This window comes from Mustelus asterias, chromosome 7 (assembly GCF_964213995.1).
Source record: "Mustelus asterias chromosome 7, sMusAst1.hap1.1, whole genome shotgun sequence".
NCBI lineage: Eukaryota > Metazoa > Chordata > Chondrichthyes > Carcharhiniformes > Triakidae > Mustelus > Mustelus asterias.
Genome location: NC_135807.1, coordinates 87,239,571 through 87,262,335, shown reverse-complemented (window position 1 = coordinate 87,262,335; position 22,765 = coordinate 87,239,571).

The following is a 22,765-nucleotide window of genomic DNA, read 5'->3' as shown; positions in this document are numbered from 1 at the left end:
GCCTGCAGACAGTCGCCGAAGTTCAAAAAATGCAAAACCTGCTGAATAAAATCAAGGTGACTGGGAGACTTGGGCCTGATCAGGCCTGTACAATTTGCAGCACCCACTGTGCCAGTAGTTAAAGCAAACAAGACCACCCGTATCATGGGGACTACAAATTGACAGTGAACCAGACTGTGAAACTAGATAGGTACTCCATCTCCAAAATAGATCTGTATGCAAAGTTGTCTGGAGGTCTGCCATATACCAAATTGAACATGAGTCATGCTTCCCAACACTTAGAACTGGATGCATCAAGAGAATATGTCACCATAAATACTCACAAAGGCTTATACCAATATACACGTCTACCATTCGGGGTTTCATGGGTTTATGCCATCAACTATGGAGAGTTTATGATGGCGTCCTAATAACAGGGCTCACTGAGGAGGAACATTTGGCAAATTTGGACAAACATCTGAGGAGATTGCAGGAGGTAGGAGTGCGCCTAAAAAGAGAAAAGAGCACCCTCCGAGCAAATGAGGTGGCTTATCATGGTTATCAGGTGGACGAGGGTGGAGACAAGGCAGTGTTGTCAGAAAAGGAAACATGATTCGTTGAAAGTTGAGAGAACATTTGAAATAGATGATTTGGTTTTTATCAATAATTGGGTCTCAGGAGTAGTGGTGGCCAGGAAGGGGCCATTGTCCTCTGAGTTAAAAGTGCAGGACAGCCTTGCTAAAAAATACTTAGATCGTTTACGGGGTTGGGAGCCTCACAAGAGCCAGTGTTACTGCCTGATCCAATTGTGCCAGCAAGTAGTGTTTTTGTTTGTCCAAAGGATGAAGTGGCTGGTCAGCCAATGTCAGGTCAAAATTCTAAGCTGAGGAAAGTGAGACACAGATTCCAGAGGAGTGTCTTCATGAAACAAGTTCAAACAAAATTACTTCTGCAATCGAATCTCAACCAGTTGAGCTGCATCGTTCCCAGAGAATGTCCCCTGACAGACTTAGTTTCTGACAAACTGTGTTAAATGTGTTTCTCAGAACTAATGTTTTGAAAATTGTAGAAACTATTTATGTATTGTTTAATATGGGACTTAAAGGGGGAGATATATAGTAGCTGGCTCCTTTAAAAGGAGTACACCAGGAGGGACATATGACTCAGTCGCCCAATGGGGAGCAAGCATGGGATCTTGGTGCAGAGCGCAGGCTTTTGCAGCTGGAGTAGATCCGAGAGTTGGAAGTATTAACATTGTGGAAGTACTCTGTATATTTATCTGCTTGTAAAAACCGTTATAGTTCATTAGATACTAACTGGTGGTCGCCAATCCTTCCAATTGGTTACAGATTCCCAAGCGACACCATGCTTCTTCAAGGCCAAGTTGGTGCCTACTCACTAAGAAAATAAATGGAGGCGAAGTTGTAGGTTGGAAAGCTTGGGAATCATTCAGCCTGTCCAGTTTAGTGGGCTGCACCCATTGTCCCAGTTCTCAAGCAAGACCAGACCATACGTCTATGAGGTGACTACAAACTGACTCCCTTTAATAGATCCATGTTGACTTTGTCCAATCCCTTTGATATTTTTGAAATATCCCATTATAGCATCTTTTGTAATAGAGTCTAACATTTTCCCTATTGCTGATGTTAGGTTGACTGGTCTGTAATTCCCTGTTTTTACCCTCCCTCCTTTTTTAAACACTGGGGTTACATTTGCCACTCCACAATTTTCTGGGACTGTACCAGAATCCACCAAATTTTGGAAGATGACAAGCAACACATCCATTATTTCCATGGCCAACTCCTATAATATCCTGGGATGTAGATTATCAGACCCTGGGGATTTATCAGCTTTCAAACTCATTAATTTCTCTACCACTGTTTTTTTACTGATACTAATTTCTTTCAATCCCTCCTTCTTACTAGACCCTTGCTTCCCTAACATTTCTGAGAAGTTATATGTGCCTTCTTCTGCGAAGGCAGAACTAAAGGGCAGGATTTTCCACATGCCCCCAAGGTGTGTTTTGCAGTGGCAGAGACAGCCCACCATTGCCCGGTGATGGGATCTACCGGTCTTGCCGCAGTCAATGGGGTTTCCCATTGTTCGCACCTTCTACTGCTGGGGAACCCACGGCAGGAGGGTGTCGTCATCAAGACTGAAAAATCCCACTGGCAGGAATGGCTGTAAAATCCTGCCCAAAGTAGCTGCATGATTCCTCTGCCATTTCCTTGTTCTTCATTATCAATTCTTCCATCTCAGACTGTAAGGGACCTACATTTGTCTTCACTAATCCTTTTTCTTTTTCCATACTTGTGGAAGCTTATACACTTTGATTTGATTTGATTTTGATTTGATTTATTATTGTCACATATATTGGGATACCGTGAAAAGTATTGTTTCTTGCACGCTATACAGACTGAACATACCGTTCATCGAGTGCATGGGGGAGAAGGAAAGGAGAGGGTGCAGAATGTAGTGTTTCAGTTATAGCTAGAATGTAGAGAGAGATTAACTTAATATAAGGTGGGTCCATTCAAAAGTCTGATGGCAGTAGGGAAGAAGCTGTTCTTAAGTTGGTTGGTACGTGACCTCAGACGTTTGTATCTTTTTCCCGATCGAAGAAGGTGGTAGAGAGAATGTCCAAGGTGCGTGGCATACAGTCCGTTCTTTGCAAGTGTTAAACTTTAAAATACATCACTCAGTTGAAGAAGTTTAAGTTGTTTCACTGCTGAATCATTCCAGTTATCTTTTCCACTGATGCATTTTTTAAGAGACATTTCTGCCCTCGTCTCTTTCTGACTGAAACATTTTGAAATGCACGTAGGCGCGAACAGACGAGTATGGAGACAGGCACTTTAGGGCTTTTGCTTGATTTATTTCCCACATTACTACATCTCAAACAGGAACAAAATGACAGACATAATTTCCTTCTGATCAAAGTGCTCAACTTCACATTGCCACAACTTGATACAATCTATTCCTAACACATATTAAGTAAATGTGATAAAAATGCGAACTAGACTTTAGTTACTTCCCCTACTTAGATTGAAGCAGTAATTAGTTAATTGAATAATAAAACAGGAAATTTAGAACTGTTGCTTCTATTAATTGACCCTCTATTGTTCAAAGCAAAGGCTTTGAAAACAGGGTCATAGAAGGAAATCTTTCAATGTTACTGTTTCTGGCAGTATGTAAAAAGGATATGACGAATGGCAATGGTTTATCAGATTTATAGACTTAACCTTATAAGCAACAAATGACAAATTTACAGGTGGGTTATAACACTGATGTTCATTAGAATGGGGGGGGGGGGGTGGGGTGGAATGAATAAATCCTTGATCCTGAATTTACTTGACAATAAACAGTGAAATTAATTTATGGGAGGCTAGCGATTTCATTCTGTGGTAACATGGATGATAGAGCTGCATTGTGTAGAAGACACACTGAAATGTCTATAAGTTGCTTGTTTTGGTACAATTTGAGAGCCGGTGCTTTCCTTCAGACACTTCCCTGAAGTTGTTAGTCTGGGAGAGATGTTACTAAGCTAGTGCTGTACAACTTTGCCAGAATATGTTCCTGTATGTGATATAACAGCATGACATTTACTTACTGAAAAAGACATGTCTAGCCAAATGTATTTAAAATTGAAATAGTTCTGTCATTCCCTCGTCTATTAATTGCCAAAATTGATAATGATGATGTTCAGAATCTGAACTTTTTTTACTAAAAACATACGAGACTGCAGTTTAAAAAATGAGACAAACATTACACTCAACCCAGCTCAACTGCAAAGTACCTTTCCTTGTCCTAAATTCTCCCATCAGTTTTTGGCCGAAATTAATTGGTTAAATAGCAGGAATCCAAACAATGATCGGTCTAACCCTGAGTGAGGATCAGACATCAAAGCGCTGCAGATCAGAGATCCATCCTCTGGCAGTGTGTGTTGTGTTTAAAATATGTTATTTTTGTTACTGAGAACAGTAATTTGTAACCTCAAATGAAATTTACAGTGTGTCGGCCTGTACAGGCTAATGATGTTTACACAGACATACCACATAGATGGAGTAGCCCCAATGTTCCATACACTATACAGAGGAGGAGTGACCAAGCCCAGACTCGGCAACCTGTACTTGACCCCTGGGAGCCTGGTTCTACATAACCTCCCAGCTCATTCCGCCCACTCGGAGTCAGAAGACTGATACCAGCCAAAATAGAGGATTTTCTAGTTGAAAGCATTTCTCGGTATTGCACACCCTATAAATGATTAGAAGTACCAGTCCATGATGACTATGTGAATAATAACGGCAAAGATTGTAATGCATTTCTTAGGAGGCAAAATTTATTGACAAGAATTTTCATTTTGATTACATTATGGAGCAAAACAGAAAACATTGGCACGTGTAGAACAAACTTGTTCACATTTATTAAGGCCTCGATATTTTTTCTGTGACAATACAAATGACGACTATAATAAGCAGATACTTGTCTTTAAAATGAACTCATTTTTTGAATTGGCTTTATTATTCTCTCAAACTAATATTAGAACAAGAAAGAAAGTAACTGGATCTTTCCTTTCTCACAACAATAGTTGTTTTTAAGAGAATTGTAGTTTTATATTTAAAAAATCCAGGGCAAAGAATCGGAACACAACGTTAATGGAGTTAAACTGTTGGAGTTTTAAGACTATGTTATGTGGCATTAGAATACAAACACTCTACAGATTGTCAGAAATTCCTTTGTTCAACTCTTATAACGGAGATTCATATCATCAATTAATGGGCAAATATCTCCATTAAAATGATGGAGAACAGAATTTCATACCAAATCATTTAATGGCTCCAAATTAAGATTATGCCGCACACTTTTAAGGTTCGGGAAGTTTTAATAGCTACATCAGAATATTTGCTTACTGAATTATGGGTAAATAATGTAACTGTGAAATCATAGATTGGCTGCAATACTTGTTTTCCCATGACATCACCTAAATTACAGAAATGAGAGTGATGTCACTGATGATGGGGTGAATTTCAGGTCAGATACACCCATGGTGCAAATGTCATAAACTAATACAGACAACCACGTTTCCTCCATTTATAACATTTTTCCTATTTTAAGCATTTTGTATGACAATCAATTCTGGATTCATCATCATTGCCTTGTTTGACTCTGACTGCAATGAACAGAAAATATTTTCTTCGATCAAGCTGCCTTTGTTCACAGTTGGGTTGAAGCAAAAGCTGTGTACATTTTCCCATTGTTTACGCTTTTGAAATTCTGCTCTTCCATGCAAGGAAATCACACAGAGGATGCAACTTTCCCAAAATTGCACAGAGTGTTGGATCAGGCGGGAAAAGCTGCGTGAAATTCAACGGCTTCACAGCTGTCTTTTCTCGCCTGATTTAACAGAACTCTGGGCGATTTCAAAGTGCTGGCGAAGATCGCACAGCCAGCTGGAGGGGCGGGGCCTAAGCACTCCAGCAACGGTTGGAATCTAAAGGCACCTCAATCTCAAAGTTTAAGACTCCTCCCTCCCAGCCCCCCACAGATATTGGAAATCCCCAGTAGCTAAGGGGAACACCTCAATCCCCACACACAGAAGGGGTCTGCCCCACATCCAAATCCCCCCTCCCTCCATGGATATGAAGAACCCCCTCATTCCCTCACACACACACACACACACAAACGCGCACAGAGGAAGAAGCCCCTCCCAATGGAGGAAGGTAACCCCTGGCAATACCTGCTGGCAGTGCCCCCTGGCAGTGTCCCGTGATGGAAGGATGGCATCAAGCCCAGTAACTATCTGTTAGCTAGATAGATAAATACCCCACAGTGCAGAAAGAGGCCCTTCGGCCCATCGGGTCTGCACCGACCACAATCCCACCCAGGCCCTATCCCCATATCCCTCCATATTTTACCCACTAATCCCTCTAACCTACACATCTCAGGACTCTAAGGGGCAAAAAGATAATGGCCAATCAACCTAACCTGCACATCTTTGGACTGTGGGAGGAAACCAGAGCACCCGGAGGAAACCCACGCAGACACGAGGAGAATGTGCAAACTCCACACGGACAGTGACCCAAGCTGGGAATTGAACCCAGGTCCCTGGAGCTGTGAAGCAGCAGTGCTAACCACTGTGCTACCGTGCCGCCCATTTAATTTATTAAATTTTTTGGAATGCAGCTTCACATTCTTTCTAGGCCCGAACCTGATTACATCATCAGTGGGGAAGATCTAAAACAGAGATTTCACTGCACAAATCCCGTTATTGTCCGCTCACGAGATTTAGCAGCCATTACGGGGTTTTGCGCCAACAGCTAAAATGGCTAAAGAGGTGCCCAATTTGAAATGATCAATTTCAAAGTAAAATGCAAACAAAATAGAACAAAACACATATGTAGTTCGGGTTAAATTAATAAAGTATACAAAATGTAGAATGAATTAAACAGATAAATTTCATGTGAAATATATCAAACAGATAGCTAAATAATAAGATGCTAATGCTAATAATTACATACCAGCCTTCATGAAGGACATGTTAGTATGTGAATCAGATATTGAAATGTGTAAAGGTAATGAGTGCAATAAGGAATGAATGGACTTTCTAATGAATCCGTTTCAGTTTGTAACTCCCCAGTGTCTGAATAGTGAACAGGCTGGCCTCTCATTTTCTTTCCTGGCTCTGATAAAAGCATGTTATACTTACTCATATGTAAATCTGCCAAAAGAACAAGTCAGATACAGGAAAGTCTCCAAGTAATTGCTCCACAAATTACCAACAATAAATTTTCCACTTAACCAGACAGGCAAATTCTTTTGCCGGCTAATTTCAGAGAATATTTTTAGAGTTGACCATTTACACAGCGCCAGTGATGTCAGGGTCTGATAGTCAGCTCGAAAGCTGGTTTTCCTCAAGTTCACTCCATGGTTAATGTCTTGAAGGAATGCTACTGCAGTATGTATAAAAATAAAGGTTGGTTCCAGCTCTTTTAACATTACCATAAATTACAAATATGATTTGGTTAAATCTTATAACAGTTAATTGAACTGGAAGAACAGCAGTCACTATGTCAATTCAGTGATAGCTGCTGTAAGATTTTATATTATTTACCAGAGGAGCTTGACTGTTTTAATGACTTTTTTTAACAATTACGTAATTTTAAACAATAACATTGGAAACTGATAGCCCATCGGCCTTTTATTATCCACCACTGAAATATGAGAGAATCAAGTGGTAATTTTTGCATCAGATCCCACACTAACATTAGGTTCCACATTGCCTCACAGCGCCAAGCACCCGGGTTCGATTCCCAGCTCGGGCCACTATCTGTGTGGAGTCTGCACGTTCTCCCCGTGTCTGCATGGGTTTCTTCCAGGTGCCCCGGTTTCCTCCCGCAGTCCAACAATGTGCAGGTTAAGTGAATTGGCCATGCTAAATTCTCCCTCAGTATCCTGAACAGGCGCTGGAGTTTGGCAACTAGGGGATTTTCACAGTAACTTCACTGCAGTGTGAATATAGGCCTATTTGTGACACTAATAAATAAACTTTAATGTACACTGACAGCACCCAGTTTTATCTCAGCCTCTCTTAGCCCCTCCACAGCCTCTGCGTTGTCAGACAACAAATGCCCAATATCCAGCGCTGGATAAGAAAACTTTGGAAAATAGAAATCATGGCCGCAATTCTCCCATCGCGACCCGCAACTTTTCTGTTGGGTCGGGGTGGGAGATGCACATCGCTGGCCCTGTTCCGGGATTTGCACATGCGCCGGGAATGCATGCGCATCTCCCAGAGCTGGGGAACAGTCACCAGTCAGACCACGCTGGAAACCGACGGGAAGGGAGGTTAGTAATTGGAATCTTTTTTTAATATGTTTTAAATGTCGCTTAAATCTAATTATCGGGAACTTACCGGTCCCGATTGAATCTCCCATCCCGCCAGGAGTGCTTCATTCTGCCGGGTTTCAGACTAGCTCCCCACATTCAGGGAACTAGCGGGAGACCCTGCCATAATGAGGAGGGGCAATCGGGGCCCCCCAGAGGGTCGGGCGGCAGGAGGTGGTGCCCCCTGGGCATGGGCATCCAGGCAGTGGTCAGCCTGTGCCCCCTGGCACTGCCCAAGGGGCAAAGTGACCATGCCCAGGGGGCATCTTGGCACTGCCCATCGGGCATCGGGCAGTGCCAAGGGGCAGGGCCTATTGTGGGCAGGGCCGAGGGGCGATCGATGGGGGTGGGGAGGTCCCACTGCCACTCTGCATGGAAATCAGTCTGGGATGGAGGGAGGGCAGCCATTGGGGCGGGCTGGGGTGGGGGATGGTCTGCCGGGTGGGGGGGGGCTTGCCTCCCGGGGGGGTCTGACCCGGGGAGGGGGGGGCGGAGTTGGCAGGGGTGTCTGCTGGTGTGAGGGGGATGGGGGATCGCCACTGCTGAGGGGGGTGGGCTGCACATCGGGGCGCTCCGGGACGGGGGTGGGGGTGGTCAGGGCTGGCCTGGGAATTGTTGTGGGGACTGCGATCGGGCTGTGCGGGGTGGGCTGGAGGGGCAGCACTGTGGGGGTCCCGGGCTGGTCAGCGATCGAGCTGGCCAGCAAACGGGGAATCTGACAGATCGGGGCCGCTGCGCATGCGCAGAGTTCTAGAACTGTCAGACTCCAGCGCGAATCGACCCCGCCCCCCGTGTTTTTTGCAGAGATTCAGGTGAGAAGCTGAACTGACAAAACAGTCGAGACTTAGAACAGTTTTCCTGACAGTTCAGCACTTTTGGGAGAATTGCGGCCCATATTCTTTAGTCCAACCACAAACTCTGGATCCAAGCTATCAATACCATCCCCCTCGCATACCATCGTGTCAAGCTGGAACAGACTGCTCCCAACCTTCACATCTTATCTGATCCTGACCTGAGTTTTAGACCAGATATCCATTCTGTTTCCAAGACTGTCAGTTTCTCCATTTTTGATGCCACCTGTCTCCACCACAACCTAAGGCCACCTTAATGCACATACGTGCATTCGTTATTCCACATTTGTTATTGCATATTCCCATGTTCTCCACACTGGCTTCTTATCTTCCACCCACTTATGTTCAGCCAAAGCTCTGCTACCTGTACCCTAACACACAGTTTTAAAGTTTATTTATTATTGTCACAAGTAGGCTTACTTAGCACTGCAAGAAGCTACAGTGAAAATCCCTTAGTCGCTACACTGCGGCACCTGTTCGGGTACACTGAGGGAGAATTTAGCATGGCCAGTGCACCTAACCAGCATGTTTTTTGGACTGTGGGAGGAAACCGGAACACCCGGAGGAAACCCACGCAGACACGGGGAGAACGTGCAGACTCCGCACAGATAGTGACCCAAACCAGGAATCGAACCCGGGTCCCTGGTGCTGTGAGGCAGCAGTGCTAACCACTGTACCACCATGCTACCCTGCAAATCCTGCTCATCAATCACTGCTGTGCTTGTTAAACTACACTGGCTTTCAGTCCACCAATGCATCAAATTTCAAATTCTCATCTTTGTGTTCAAAATGTTCCATGTCATCTCTCTGTGAGCTCTATTGCTACAGTCTTCCAAGAACTCTGTGTTCCTTCAATTCTGGTGTCATGTTCATCCCCGAATTCCTTCACCCCACACTTGGCAATTGTGTCTGTAGCTGTAGCTGTCTAGGCCAGAGTTCAGCAAACTTAATATCGAGAAGAATCATTTTTTAAGATGCAGTTAGAGCAGCAATGCTGGTACTCAATGCCAATAATAAGGAAAAATTATATACAGGCCCATTTCAACAATCTTTTCAAGCTTTTTGCAAAAAAGTTGTTAATTGAATGATACTTTCTCATAAGTACAATATTAGTAAAAGTTTGAAAAAGTAAATTAATCACCATCAAAATTATGCTAATTGATCAAGATCATGAGTCCTCTGAAGCCACATTTTGCCAACCCATTAATCTAGGTTCTAAAATCTGGAATTTCCTACCTAAGCTACTCCAACTCTCCACCTATCTCCACCTACAGATGGCCAATAAATGCTGGCCCAGCCAATGACACCCTCCAACCCATGAATGAATGAAAACAAGTTAATTCTTAAAAACTGTATCTTTGGCCAATCTTTTGGCCACTTGGCAACATCTTCTTTGCCTAGGTATCAATTTCTGACTAATTCCAATTCTGTGATGTGCCTTGGAGGCGGTCTTGTGGTGCAGTGGGTAGCACCCCTGCCTCTGAGGCAGAAGCTCCAAGTTCGTAGTCCTACCCCAGGACTTGATGGCCAAGGAAGGTGTCTTCACAACATGGCCAGACGGGTTGAGTGTCAACATGCCAATATGCAGTGAGAGCAGGACAGACTGCTGGTCAGCCATCCCTCAAGCAATACGCCTCTGGCGGCAGGCTAGCGATCGTTCCAGAACTAACTCGTGTTGAAACAGATGAAAATGTGCCTTAGTGCACCACTATATGTGGGAAGAAAATTGGAAATTGGTTTATAGTGATAACAGCAGCAATCGATTAGTCTTTGACAGATGCGTGAGGTTTTATTGCTGTGACAGCAGCTCTCACCTCACCAGTCACAAAACAGCACAGGAGCTCCACTTTGAAATAACCTGACTCAATTTCCCCGAGTCGTCCCTACTGAAATGTGTTAACATGATCAAAGAGAAAAAGCATTCCTTATATCACACATTTATCAACACTCCTTCAGTGTCTAAAATTGACCCTACGAGCATTAACATTATTGGGATTAAATGCAACAACACTTATCATAGAAAGAAGTCTCACAACACCAGGTTAAAGTCCAACAGGTTTATTTGGAATCACGAGCTTTCGGAGCGCTAGGCGAACACAAGCTGAGCATCCATGAGCAGGTTATTGCTGAGTAAGTGCTGCTTGACAGCGCTGTTGATGACCCCTTCCATCACGTTGCTGATGACCAAGAGTAGATTGATGGGGCAGTAATTTCAGGGTTGGTTTGTGCATAGGACATCCCTGGGGAATCTTTCCCATCGCCAGGTAGATGTCAGTGTTGCAGCTGTACTGGAACAGCTGGGATGGGGTGTGGCAAGTTCTGGACCACAAGTCTTCAGGACTGTTGCTGGAATATGGTCAGGGCCCATAGCCTTTGCAGTATTCAGTGCCTTCAGCTGTTTCTTGATATCACGTGGACTGAATTGAATTGGCTGAAGACTGACATCTGTGATGCTGGGGACCTCCGGGGATATCTAAAAAACACTTAGTGGACAGTTCCCAAGCAATAAGTGGTCAATTTATGCATTCCTATTAAAAGGGATAAATGGCAGCGTGTGAATCTATGCTTCTTTCAGTCACATTAGATCCGTTGCTATTTTCAACAGTGGTCACAATTTATGATCATACATTGAGCCACTTCTTTGGGATCAGGAGGTTGTGAGCGCATCTCGTGCTGCAAGGTCCTGACTTGACCATATATTCTTAATGTGGAGATGCCGGCATTGGACTGGGGTAAGCACAGTAAGTAGTCGCACAACACCAGGTTAAAGTCCAACAGGTTTATTTGGTAGCACAAGCTTTCAGAGTGTCACTCCTTCTTCAGGTGAGTGTCTTCTTCAGGTGAGTGAAGAAGTGTCCTTCTTCACGCACCTGAAGAAGGAGTGACACTCCGAAAGCTTGTGCTACCAAATAAATATATTCATACCCAGAGGGGTCAATCTTACCAAAAACATTCCAAGTGCTGAACGAGCATGAAAACAGACACTTAGAAAAGAAAATGAGGCAAAATGTGATTCTCGCCAGTAAAGGGCGTGGGCGGAGCCTATTCACGCCAGGAAGCTGGTTGCTGAGCTGTCGTGGCACTATTGTGCATGCAAGTGTGCACAGTGCACTGGGAGATCTGTCACTCCCCCCTCACCACCCCCCAGACATTGCCCCACCCCACCCCCCGGTCAGCCCCTTGGACATGCCCTCCTCCCAATCGCATCCCCTAGACATTACCCCCCCCCCCACCCCCACAATCGCCACCCCAGCCGATCACCACCCACAATACCCCCCCCCCCCCAATCTCCCCCAGATGATAATGGATTTCGATTCCCCCTGCTCAGCCAATTAATGCCCACTGTCAAACCCAGCCTCCTCCTATAAGGCACTGCCCCCTTGACACTGCCAGGGTGCCAGGCTGGCAGTGAAGGAGTGCCTGGGGCATTGCCTGTCCTGCCTCCAACCATCGGGGGTTCACACCCTTCCTGGTGCCAGGCTGATTATGCCAACAAAACAGGGCCAGTAACATCACGAGAGGTGAGAAACCACTTTTTCATCTCTTGACCGATCTTATTGGCTCGCCATGCCAATCGATCAACGTGATGAGCCGGTAAGATCACCCCATGGTCTTTGATTGCAGACTGCGCAGATTGTGGAGTGAGATTTCTGGTACAGCAGCAGATTTAAAGACACTTGCAAGGGCAGACACCCAGGTTTGCAGTGGAAGCAATTGTGTGAAGCACAATTGAGTAAATGCCCGAGGGCAGTGTTAGGGTTCAGCAAAAATAGAAAGCTGTCTGTGGGGAAGTACAGTAAGAAGTCTCACAACACCAGGTTAAAGTCCAACAGGTTTATTTAGTAGCAAAAGCCACTAGCTTTCGGAGCGCTGCTCCTTCGTCAGGTAAGTGGGAGTTCTGTTCACAAACAGGGCATATAAAGACACAAAGGGTGGGGAAGTGACAGAGCAGACAAACACAGTGGCAGAAATTATGTCAACTTTTCCTCACTGAGTAACTTTGCCAATGTAAGTGCATCCTGCAAGCTTTCTTCAGGTGTAATAATCTTTGACACAGTTAATCACACCATCTTACTTCAACCCTTCTCCAGTATCACCCAGCTGGGTAGAACAGCTTTCTCTTGGTTCCATTCATATATCTAATCCTATCCAGAGTATCACTTGCAATGGTTTCTCTTCCTGCTACCTCTGGTATCTCCCAAGGATCTATCCTTGGCTCTCTCCCATTTCTTAATAACATGGCACTCCTCAGCAACATCATCTGAAATCACAGTGTCTGTTTACACATGTACACTGAGGGCACCCAGACCTACCCCACCACCACCTTTCTCAACTTCCCCACTTTAACTAAATTATTAAACTGCTTATCAGTTCCAATTCCCTCCAATTTAACATTGGGAAGACTAAAGCCATTCTTTTCAGTCCCTGGTCTAAATTCTGTTCCCTCGCTGGCAATTCCATTTCTGTCCCTGGCAACAGTCTGAGATTAAAATAGTATGTTCACAACACTGGTGCCATGCTTGACCCTGACAACTATATATTCTTGCCATCACAGTGACTGCCTGTTTCCATCTCTGTAAATTGGCCAACTTCTCCCTTGTCTTCACTCATCTGATGCTCAAAAAGTGATTCATGCCTTTGTTAATTCTAGACTTGGTGATTCCAATACACTCTTGACTGGCCTCACATTTTATACCCTCCATAAACTTGAGGTCATTCAAAACTCTGCTGCCCATGTCTGAACTTGCACCATGTTCCCTTTTCACTCCCATGCTCACTGACTTACGTTGGCTCCCATGCAAGCAAGATCTTGAGTTATTCTCAATTCCCTCCATGGCCTCCTCCTCCCTATGTCTGTAATCTCTCCAGCCCCACAACCCCCTGAGATATTTATGCTCGCTTAATCCTGGCTTTCTGAGTATCCTCAATTTTAATCGCTCCACCATTGGTGGTCATGCCTTCAGCTGCCGAGGCCCTAAACTTTGCAGTTCTCTGCCTCAATTTCCTCTTTCAAGATACTTCATAAAACTATCCTCTTTGACCAAGCTTTTAGACATCTGACCTAATATTTCCTTATATGGCTCAATGTTGGGAGGATTTTCTGCCCCTGTTTTCGGCAGGTATGAATAACCGCAAGGGCAGAGAATCCGAAGGGAGTCCCCAGATGGCTTTTACACCATCAGGATTTCCCATTCCGATTGTTCCTGTCTCCATCACTGACGTAATGGGGTTCCTGCCATGAAAGGTCAGGAACCTAATTGCCATATTGATGCACGTCAATCGAGCACAAGACACAAGGCTTCGGTAACTGAAGGCTTTTATTGTCTAACAATGGAACTATTAGAACACAAGTACACCACTCCAGACTGAAGGGGTCCCGCCCGAGCAGGGGGTCTTATACCTCTCCCAGGAGGCGGGGCCCGACTGGGATGTGCCACAACAGCAACAACCACAGGTGTATTAATCCCACAGTGTAAACACCCTAGCCCAACAACAACATTAGAACAATCCCACAGTGTGAACACCCTAGCCCAACAACAACATTAGAACAACCCCACAGTGGTAACCAACGATGGTTCACCACACATATATTTTAATATCATTAGCGAGCCTCCTCATGTCAGTGGGGTGTATAGCAGCTTTTGACAATCGTGGATCTGGTGAAGGGAACCCATTAGGGGAGCACAGGTACATACAGCCTCTGGGAAGGAGGAGACGGTCATGCCTAGGAAGTACCCTGGCAGTGCCCACTGGCACTTCCTCCTGGCACTGCACCCCAGGGGCACCTCAAGAGCCATGTTGTTATAAAATAAAATAAAAGGTCTAAATATCTACTATAGTCTTTACTATAGTAAACAAAAACATTCCAGGCCCTATTTTACCATTTTGATTTTAAGTGCTGGGTAGACTTGAAACTGGGAGTGTTTCAGATCTGATTTTTAGACCTGTTCTGAGGTGCCCCCATACACACTCTGCCTGCAAAAATATCAGCGAGTCCGAATTGCGCTGCAGAAGCCTGTGGGCGGTGCTTAACCTGCCCAAAACCCTACAGCTCCAATCGGCACCTCTGACTGCACATGTGCAAAATAAAATGATAGAATGCTGCTCCCCTGCCACACCCCTCTCGGACTGGATAATGCCTTCCACTGGCAAACCACAGACATTGCCCCACCCCCACGACATTACTGACCCCCTTATCCCCCCACCCCCTGCCACCCAGACTGATTGCGGGTGCCTCCCCCCCTTTCCCCCCAGTGATCTCAGGCAGAGTGGCAGTGGACCCCCCTGCCTCCCCCCACCGATCTCAAGCAGAGAGCTATAGGACGCTCGGCACCTACATCCTCACTAATTGGAACCCCCGAATCGGACTTCTATGGAGCATGTTTGTTTTGCGCCAATTCTGGATAGGCAAACATGATGTGGAGATGCCGGCGTTGGACTGGGGTGAGCACAGTAAGAAGTCTCATAGCACCAGGTTAAAGTTCAACTGGTTTATTTGGTAGCAGGAGCTTTTGGAGCACTGTCCCTTCATCAGGTGAGTGCAGGATTTGGTTCACAAATAGGGCATATATAGACACAAATTCTATTACAAGATAATGGTTGGAATGCGAGTCTTAACAGGTAATCAAGTCTTTACAAGTACAGACAATGCAAGTGGAGAGAGGGTCAAGCACAGGTTAAAGAGGTGTGAATTGTCTCAAGCCAGGACAGTTAGTGAGATTTTGCAAGCCCAGACAAGTCATGGGGGGCTACAAATAGTATGACATGAACCCAAGATCCCAGTTGAGGCCCTCCTCATGTGTGCAGAACTGTGTTGTCGTGTGTCTTGACGCAGAATTGCCGAGCAGAAACTGATAGCCAAGTTCCGCACACATGAGGACAGCCTTGGGTCACTGTCTGTGTGGAGTTTGCACATTCTCCCTGTGTCTGTGTGGGTTTCCTCCGGGTGCTCCAGTTTCCTCCCACAGTCGTATGGCTTGACGCAGAATCGCCGAGCAGAAACTGATAGCCAAGTTCCGCAGACATGAGGACGGCCTCGGGTGACTGTGTGGAGTTTGCGCATTCTCCTTGTGTCTGCGTGGGTTTCCTCTGGATGCTGCGATTTCCTCCCACAGTCCAAAGATGTGTGGGTTAGGTTGATTGGCCATGGTAAATTGCTCCTTAGTGTCAGGGAGATTAGCAGGGGATATGTTGATAGGGCCTTGGTGGGATTGTTTTCAGTGTAGGCTCGATGGGCCAAATGGCCTCTTTCTGCACTGTAGAGATTCTATGATTCTATGAAAAGACAGTTAATCCTTTAATAAACTCTTTGTGTGTCAATCAAACTGTGAACTTAGGGTGCCCTGTTGCGATAATAATAGGTTGTGGAAAGCAGCTAAGCATTAATAGTGACATAATAACAGCCCATGGCGTAATGTCAATAAACAGCTATTGTACGGATTCTTTTCAACTACTACAGGCAGCCAATTAAAATAAACAATAATGGGCTGGGGTTTAAATAACTTCACAGCTTGACAGTTCTACAGATCTTATCCATCCTTCAAGGGTATTTACAACTACTCAAAAAATTTGTAACTCCCACATTGCAGGATAAGGTACAGGAAATTGATGTCTGCTTGAAATCAGCACGTGCCACTTCCTTTCCCTAATGGTGAAAATGGGATGTGTTGGAAATGGAATTTCCAAATCCAGGTCTCACCCGCTATTCTGGGATCTCCACAGGGTCTCAATGACTCCACAAATATCGTAGCCAATGTTTTGTGTCAATGACCCTTCATTGTGATGTTATAAGACTAGGGCACGGTTGCAATGAAGATTTCTGTTTCAGCCAGCTGTTCCACATGCAGGAATATCAGCTGGGAGTCCTTAAGAATTCTATCTTGTGATTGAAAAGCAGCCCATATTCATACTTGGCACAAGTTCCACCTCTCAGGAAATCTTTCAATTAATACAGCTCCAATAGGTACAATAATGCAATTTACCTCCAAAAATATCTGTCTGCCAGATGCTCTTAGACTTGTGCATATTTTGAAAGATTGGCTTCCCATATAAGTTGCTTTCTTCAAACTTCCAGTGCTTCACAAACTTAAGATTTGCGAGAGAGAGAAATATGCAGTAATAGGGCCTCCCAATGCAAATCCTCTCCCCAGCCACAAGGAAATGATTCTAGGAAATGATTCTATATAAGGTTCACTCAATTGGCCACACTCACCTGAGACAGCGGATCATGGTTCAAACCCTACTCCTTGAACTGAGCAAAGAGTATAGGTTTATACGGTACAGCAATATTGAGGGTGTGCTTCAGATCCCATATGAAGCACACCTTCAATAATATGAAGTGGGACATCTTCCATTTCTCTTGGCCAGTATTCCTTCTTCCAGCCACATAAGAGAGAAACAATTTAATTAGCCAGTCGTCTCGGTTATTTGTGTGGGATTTCACTGTTCACAAACCATCAACGACAGTTATTGGGATCTCAGTGGAGATCAGTAATGGTTTTGTTTTCTCTGAAAATGCAGGTATTACTAAAAGAATGAAGCCACAATGTTTGCGGTTTACAGCAAAATAATTTAACTACAGAAAAATCCAAGAACATGAATGCTACCAACTGGACTCTATTGTAACTAATCAGTTATATTAAAGATATTAAGAATATAATTCATATAGTTAATTATACTCAAAATGAACATCATAATTCTACTTTTCTGCAGCATTTGTCTTACGCTCCAAAAACTTAAGTCAGTTACTTATCAAAAATAGGAAGATTAGCCATTTGGTCTGAATACTGCTTCAAAGATTTTTGTAAGTGTTGGGAAAGCAGGCAGTGAAGAGGATATTAAGATTCTAAAGATGGATATAGATAGGCTAGGAGAATGGGCCAAAATTTGGCAGATGGAGTTTAATGTGGATAAGTGTGAGGTTATCCATTTTGGCAGAAAAAATAGAAAGGTAAATTATTACCTAAACGGCAAGCAGATTCAAAATGCATCCGGGCAGAGGGATCTGGGTGTCTATGTTCATGAATCGCAGAAAGTCGGTATGCAGGTGCAGCATGTAATTAAAAAGGCCAACGGGAGGTTGGCATTTATTGCAAAGGGACTGGAGTATAAAAGTAGAGAAGAGTTATTGCAATTGTATAGGGTGTTGGTGAGACAACATCTGGAATACTGTGTCCAGTTTTGGTCTCCCTATTTGAGGAAGGATGTGGTGGCATTGGAGGCACTTCAGAGGAAGTCAACAGATTGATTCCAGGGATGATGGAGTTGACGTATGAGGAGAGATTAAACAGTTTGGGCTTGTACTCGCTGGAGTTTAGAAGGATGATAAAGGATCTGAGCGAGGTATATAAAATCTTAAAAGGGATTGATAAGGTAAATGTAGGCCAAATGTTTCCTCTTGTGGGGAAATCTCGAACAAGGGGTCACAGGTATAGGTTGCGAGGCAGTAGATTTAAAAATGAGATGAGGAGGAACTATTTCTCGCAGAGGGTGATGAATTTGTGGAACTCGCTGCCCCATAGCGCGGTGGAGTCTGAATTGGTGAATGGCTTCAAGAGGGAGATAGACATATTTCTAAGAACAAAAGGGAAAGAGAGATTTGGGGAACAGTTGGGAATGTGGGTTTGAAATCAGGGAGAGATTAGCCATGACCTGATTGAATGGCAGAGTAGGCTCAAAGGGCTGAATTTGCCTACATCTGCTCCTAATTCCTATGTTCCTACATTCTTGGGCCTTCCACTTACTTCCAGCAAAACTGTCCCTTCAAATCTCTTCCAACTGTCCCCATTCAACATAGACCATCTCTAGCATTTTAAATGTAACCACCTCTGGTTAGAACTCTCTCGGTTCTGATATTCTTTAATTCTGGAGTTTTGCATCTAAGCCTCTCTCTCTCTGTCTGTCTATCTCCTTTACTCTCTCTCTCTCTCTTCCTTAATTCACTAATGTAGTACACACTACGCCATCATAACTACATAAGAACATAAGAACTAGGAGCAGGAGTAGGCAATCTGCCTACTTATTGCCTGTTTTATGCAAAGGTTCAGCACTTGGCAATCAAATTTCTATGTCTTAGGCTTTTAACTTTATTTAAATCTGTGTATGCCGTTCTTCCATTAATTGCCAAAAAGCATTAATGAAATATCCACTTTAATCTGAACAGTGTTTTGGTCTTTGATTGAATGGAATATGCTCATATCAAAGTTAAACGCAATCTATTTTGTTATGTGAATGGAAATATAGATAAAGTTCATTGTAGGAAAGAGGTTAAAAGCAAAATGTTGATTGTCACTGAAATGCTGAATGGTGCCAAGGAAAGGGAGTTCACCTTGTAGACCTGCAATAATGATACTGATCATGTGTACTTAATGAGCACATTTTTAACAAAACATATTTTAGTTATTGTATCCGAATAGCAACAATCAAACCGATACTGGTGTAACTTGGTGTGGCTTTATAAAAATATCTGCCTCTCTGCTATTCAACAGCCTGGTACCAACACAGAAAAAAAGAGAAAGCAAACACCTGTCTCTCAGCCATGGGAAATTTCTGCTTACATTACTAAAAGCCAGAGAGGCCATAGGGCCTCTTTAATCTGACACCTTGTAGCTGTTAATGAATGTGAATGGTGTTTACCGAACAGCATATGATTCGGTGATCTATTAGCAGGTAGTCCAGACCTTCAGTGATTATAAATAACATAAGACTACTGTTCGAAAGCTGCAATTGACTTATGAGTTTGGCACCAATAACAAAACCGTTTCTGTGACTCCATTTTCGACATCATGTCCATGGCAAACTTGGAAGTGTTTCCCACTAGTTTTATCCAGAAATCGGTTTTAGAATGGTTGTATTAGACAACTTGCACAACTTAAAGCCAGACTGCATCTCAAAGTTGAGGTGCATTCTGTTTACAGCCAGGGTTAAAACAACATGGAGAAAAGTGAAAGAGGCGGCAGAATGAACAGCAATGGCGTGACAGATCAGATAGTGTGAGCTGAGGATTTCAGATACAATGCTAGAGTCATTTGTGCAGAAGGTAGCCAGGAAGAGCTAAATCCTCTTCTGTCAGAGGGCTAGGAGGCTTTCCAGGCAAGTGCTGAGAAGGCAATGGAGCAGGATGCTGTAGGGGTCAATGCCTCATACAATATATAGCCCCAAGAACCTGGTTGCAGTGCTGTTCAATGGTTAATCATCCAAAAACATAACATCACACTCACTGACTCACTCTTCTTTCATTTGCAGGGCAAAGTGGCCAGTAATAGATGGCAACAACAGCTAGACTACATAGTGACAGATTGTGAATGAAGGAAGGTGATTGATGAAGCAGCGTGGTTGAGCCTAGGACACTATGCTGAGTTACTCCTGCAGTGATATCCTGAGATGATTGATCATCTGCAACCATCTGCCTTTGAGCCAGATATGACTGCCTCTGATTCCCATTGATTCCAGCTTTGCTAGAATACTCTGACTTGTAAGTTTGTTTTTCATTATCGAAATTTACTATCCCACCTATTTTAGTGTCATCTGCAAATTTGGTTGTGGTACCTACTATCCCAGCAGGCAAGTCATTAATACAGATTATAAATAGTTGGGGACTGAGGATCAAACCCTGTGGCACCCCACTAGTTCCATCTTGCCAACCAGAAAAAGACCCATTTAGCCCAACTCTCTGTTTCCGTTGATTAGCTAATCCTCTAACCAAGCGAATAAATTTAATCCCATATAGACTAACTCCCTTGTGCGTTAACATTTTGTACAACACCTTATCAAATGCCTTCTGGAAGTCCAGATATACTACATCTACAGGATCACCATTATCCACTTTGCTTGTTACATCTTCAAAGAACGCTAGAAAATTAGTCAAACATGATTTACCCTTCATAAAACCACACTGACTCTGATGGATTACATTTTGACTTGCTAAATGTCCTGTTATTACTTCCTTTATAATGGATTCTAACAATTTCCCAACAACAGATGTTAACCTAATTGCCCTATAGAAAGATACATTTTGCCTCTCTCCCTTTTTGAATATGAGCACTATATTAGGATTTTTCCAATCAACTGGAACTATTTCCGCATCCAAGGAATTTTGGAATATTGTAACCAATGGATCCACTATCTCTCACACCACTTTCTTTAAGACCCTAGGATATAGGCTATCACACCCTGGGGATTTGCCTGTCTTCAGTTGATGTAGTTTGCTCAGTATTTTTTCCCTAGTGGTGATGATAGTTTTAAGTTCCTCCTTTTCTCTAACCTCTGCTTTTTCTGGTACTATTGGGACCACACTCATGTCCTCCGCCATGAAAACTGAGGCAAAATATTGATTTAGTGTCTCAGTCATTTCTGCATTCTCAACTGTTAACTCCCCAGCCTCATCTTCCAAGGGATCAACATTCACTTTAGCTATTCTCTTCCTCTTTATAAGCTTATAGAAGCTTTTGCTGTCCGTTTTTATATTTTGCATGAGTTTTCTTACATAATTGACCTTTGCTCTTTTTATTAGTTTTTGGTGGCCCTTTGATGATCTTTAAAAGCTTCCCAATCTCCCACTGTGCCACTGGCCTTTGTAATACAGTGTGCCTTAGTTTGTGTCTTTACGTTATCCTTAACTTCCTTGCTTGGTCATGGAAGTCTTTCTCCCCTCTTACCATCTTGAAGCTTGAAGTTTGTCTAGTTTGAAACTAGTGGGAGATCCACAGTGAGCCTTGTGGTGTCTTATTGGAAAAGAAAGTAGCCAGCAGATTAGCTTCGAAGCATTGGAGAAGGAACCAAGAAAAGAGACTCCACATTCAAGAGATGGTAAATGAAAAGCATTGCCTATGAGAATAGCTGGAGCTGATGAAAATTCTCCAGATGACTGTGGAACGGGTGGTCCCTGAAGATGTAAATAACTTTAGGATTGATGTGCCATATAGAAGAACTCTTGGGAGAAATATGAAGCAAACCTGAGTGCATAACATAAAGAGTTATAAACCAAATTGATAAGTTAATAGTGCTTGCTTTATTTAATTCATTTATATACAATAAACATTGTGGTTTTGTTTAAAAGAAAAATGAGATCTTGTGGTATAATTCTATTGGTTAAAACAAAGGCCAGAATTCTCTGGCTGTTCACACCAGCAGGATTCTGTGGTCCCACCAGCAATGCACCCCCGCCCGTGGGTTTCCCGGCAGCGTGTGGTGGCTTTCAATGGGAAATCCCATTGACAGCAGCAGGAGCAGAGAATCCTGCCACCAGCGAACAGCACGCCGCCTTCCACCGGTAAGAAAGCCACAGCCGGGAGGCCAGAGAATCTCGCCCAAGGTATTCAGATTTATATTTAACTGCTCACGGTCCGTAACCGGATTGTATGTAAGTTGAAAAAACCTTGAATTTAAATGTGTTTTATGCAAATATAAATGGGATGAGTGAGAAAGCGAATTGCGTGGAGGATGCGGAAAGTCTGCAGAGAGATTTGGATAGGCTAAGTGAGTGGGCGAGGATCTGGCAGATGGAGTATAACGTTGACAAGTGTGAGGTTATCCACTTTGGAAGGAATAATAGTAAAATGGACTATTATTTAAATGGTGAAAAATTACAACATGCTACTGTGCAGAGGGACCTGGGGGTCCTTGAGCATGAATCGCAAAAACTCAGTTTGCAGGTGCAGCAGGTGATCAAGAAGGCAAATGGAATGTTGGCCTTTATCGCGAAGGGGATGGAGTATAAAAGCAGGGAGGTCTTGCTGCAATTGTACAAGGTACTGGTGAGGCCGCAACTGGAGTACTGTGTGCAATTTTGGTCCCCTTATTTGCGGAAGGATGTATTGGCCTTGGAGGGAGTACAGAGAAGGTTCACCAGGTTGATACCGGAGATGAGGGGGTTAGCTTATGAGGAGAGATTGAGTAGATTGGGTCTGTACTCGCTGGAATTTAGAAGGCTGAGGGGAGATCTTATAGAGACATATAAGATAATGAAGGGGCTGGACAGGGTAGAGGCAGAGAGATTCTTTCCACTTAGAAAGGAAACAAGAACTAGAGGACACAGCCTCAAAATAAGTGGG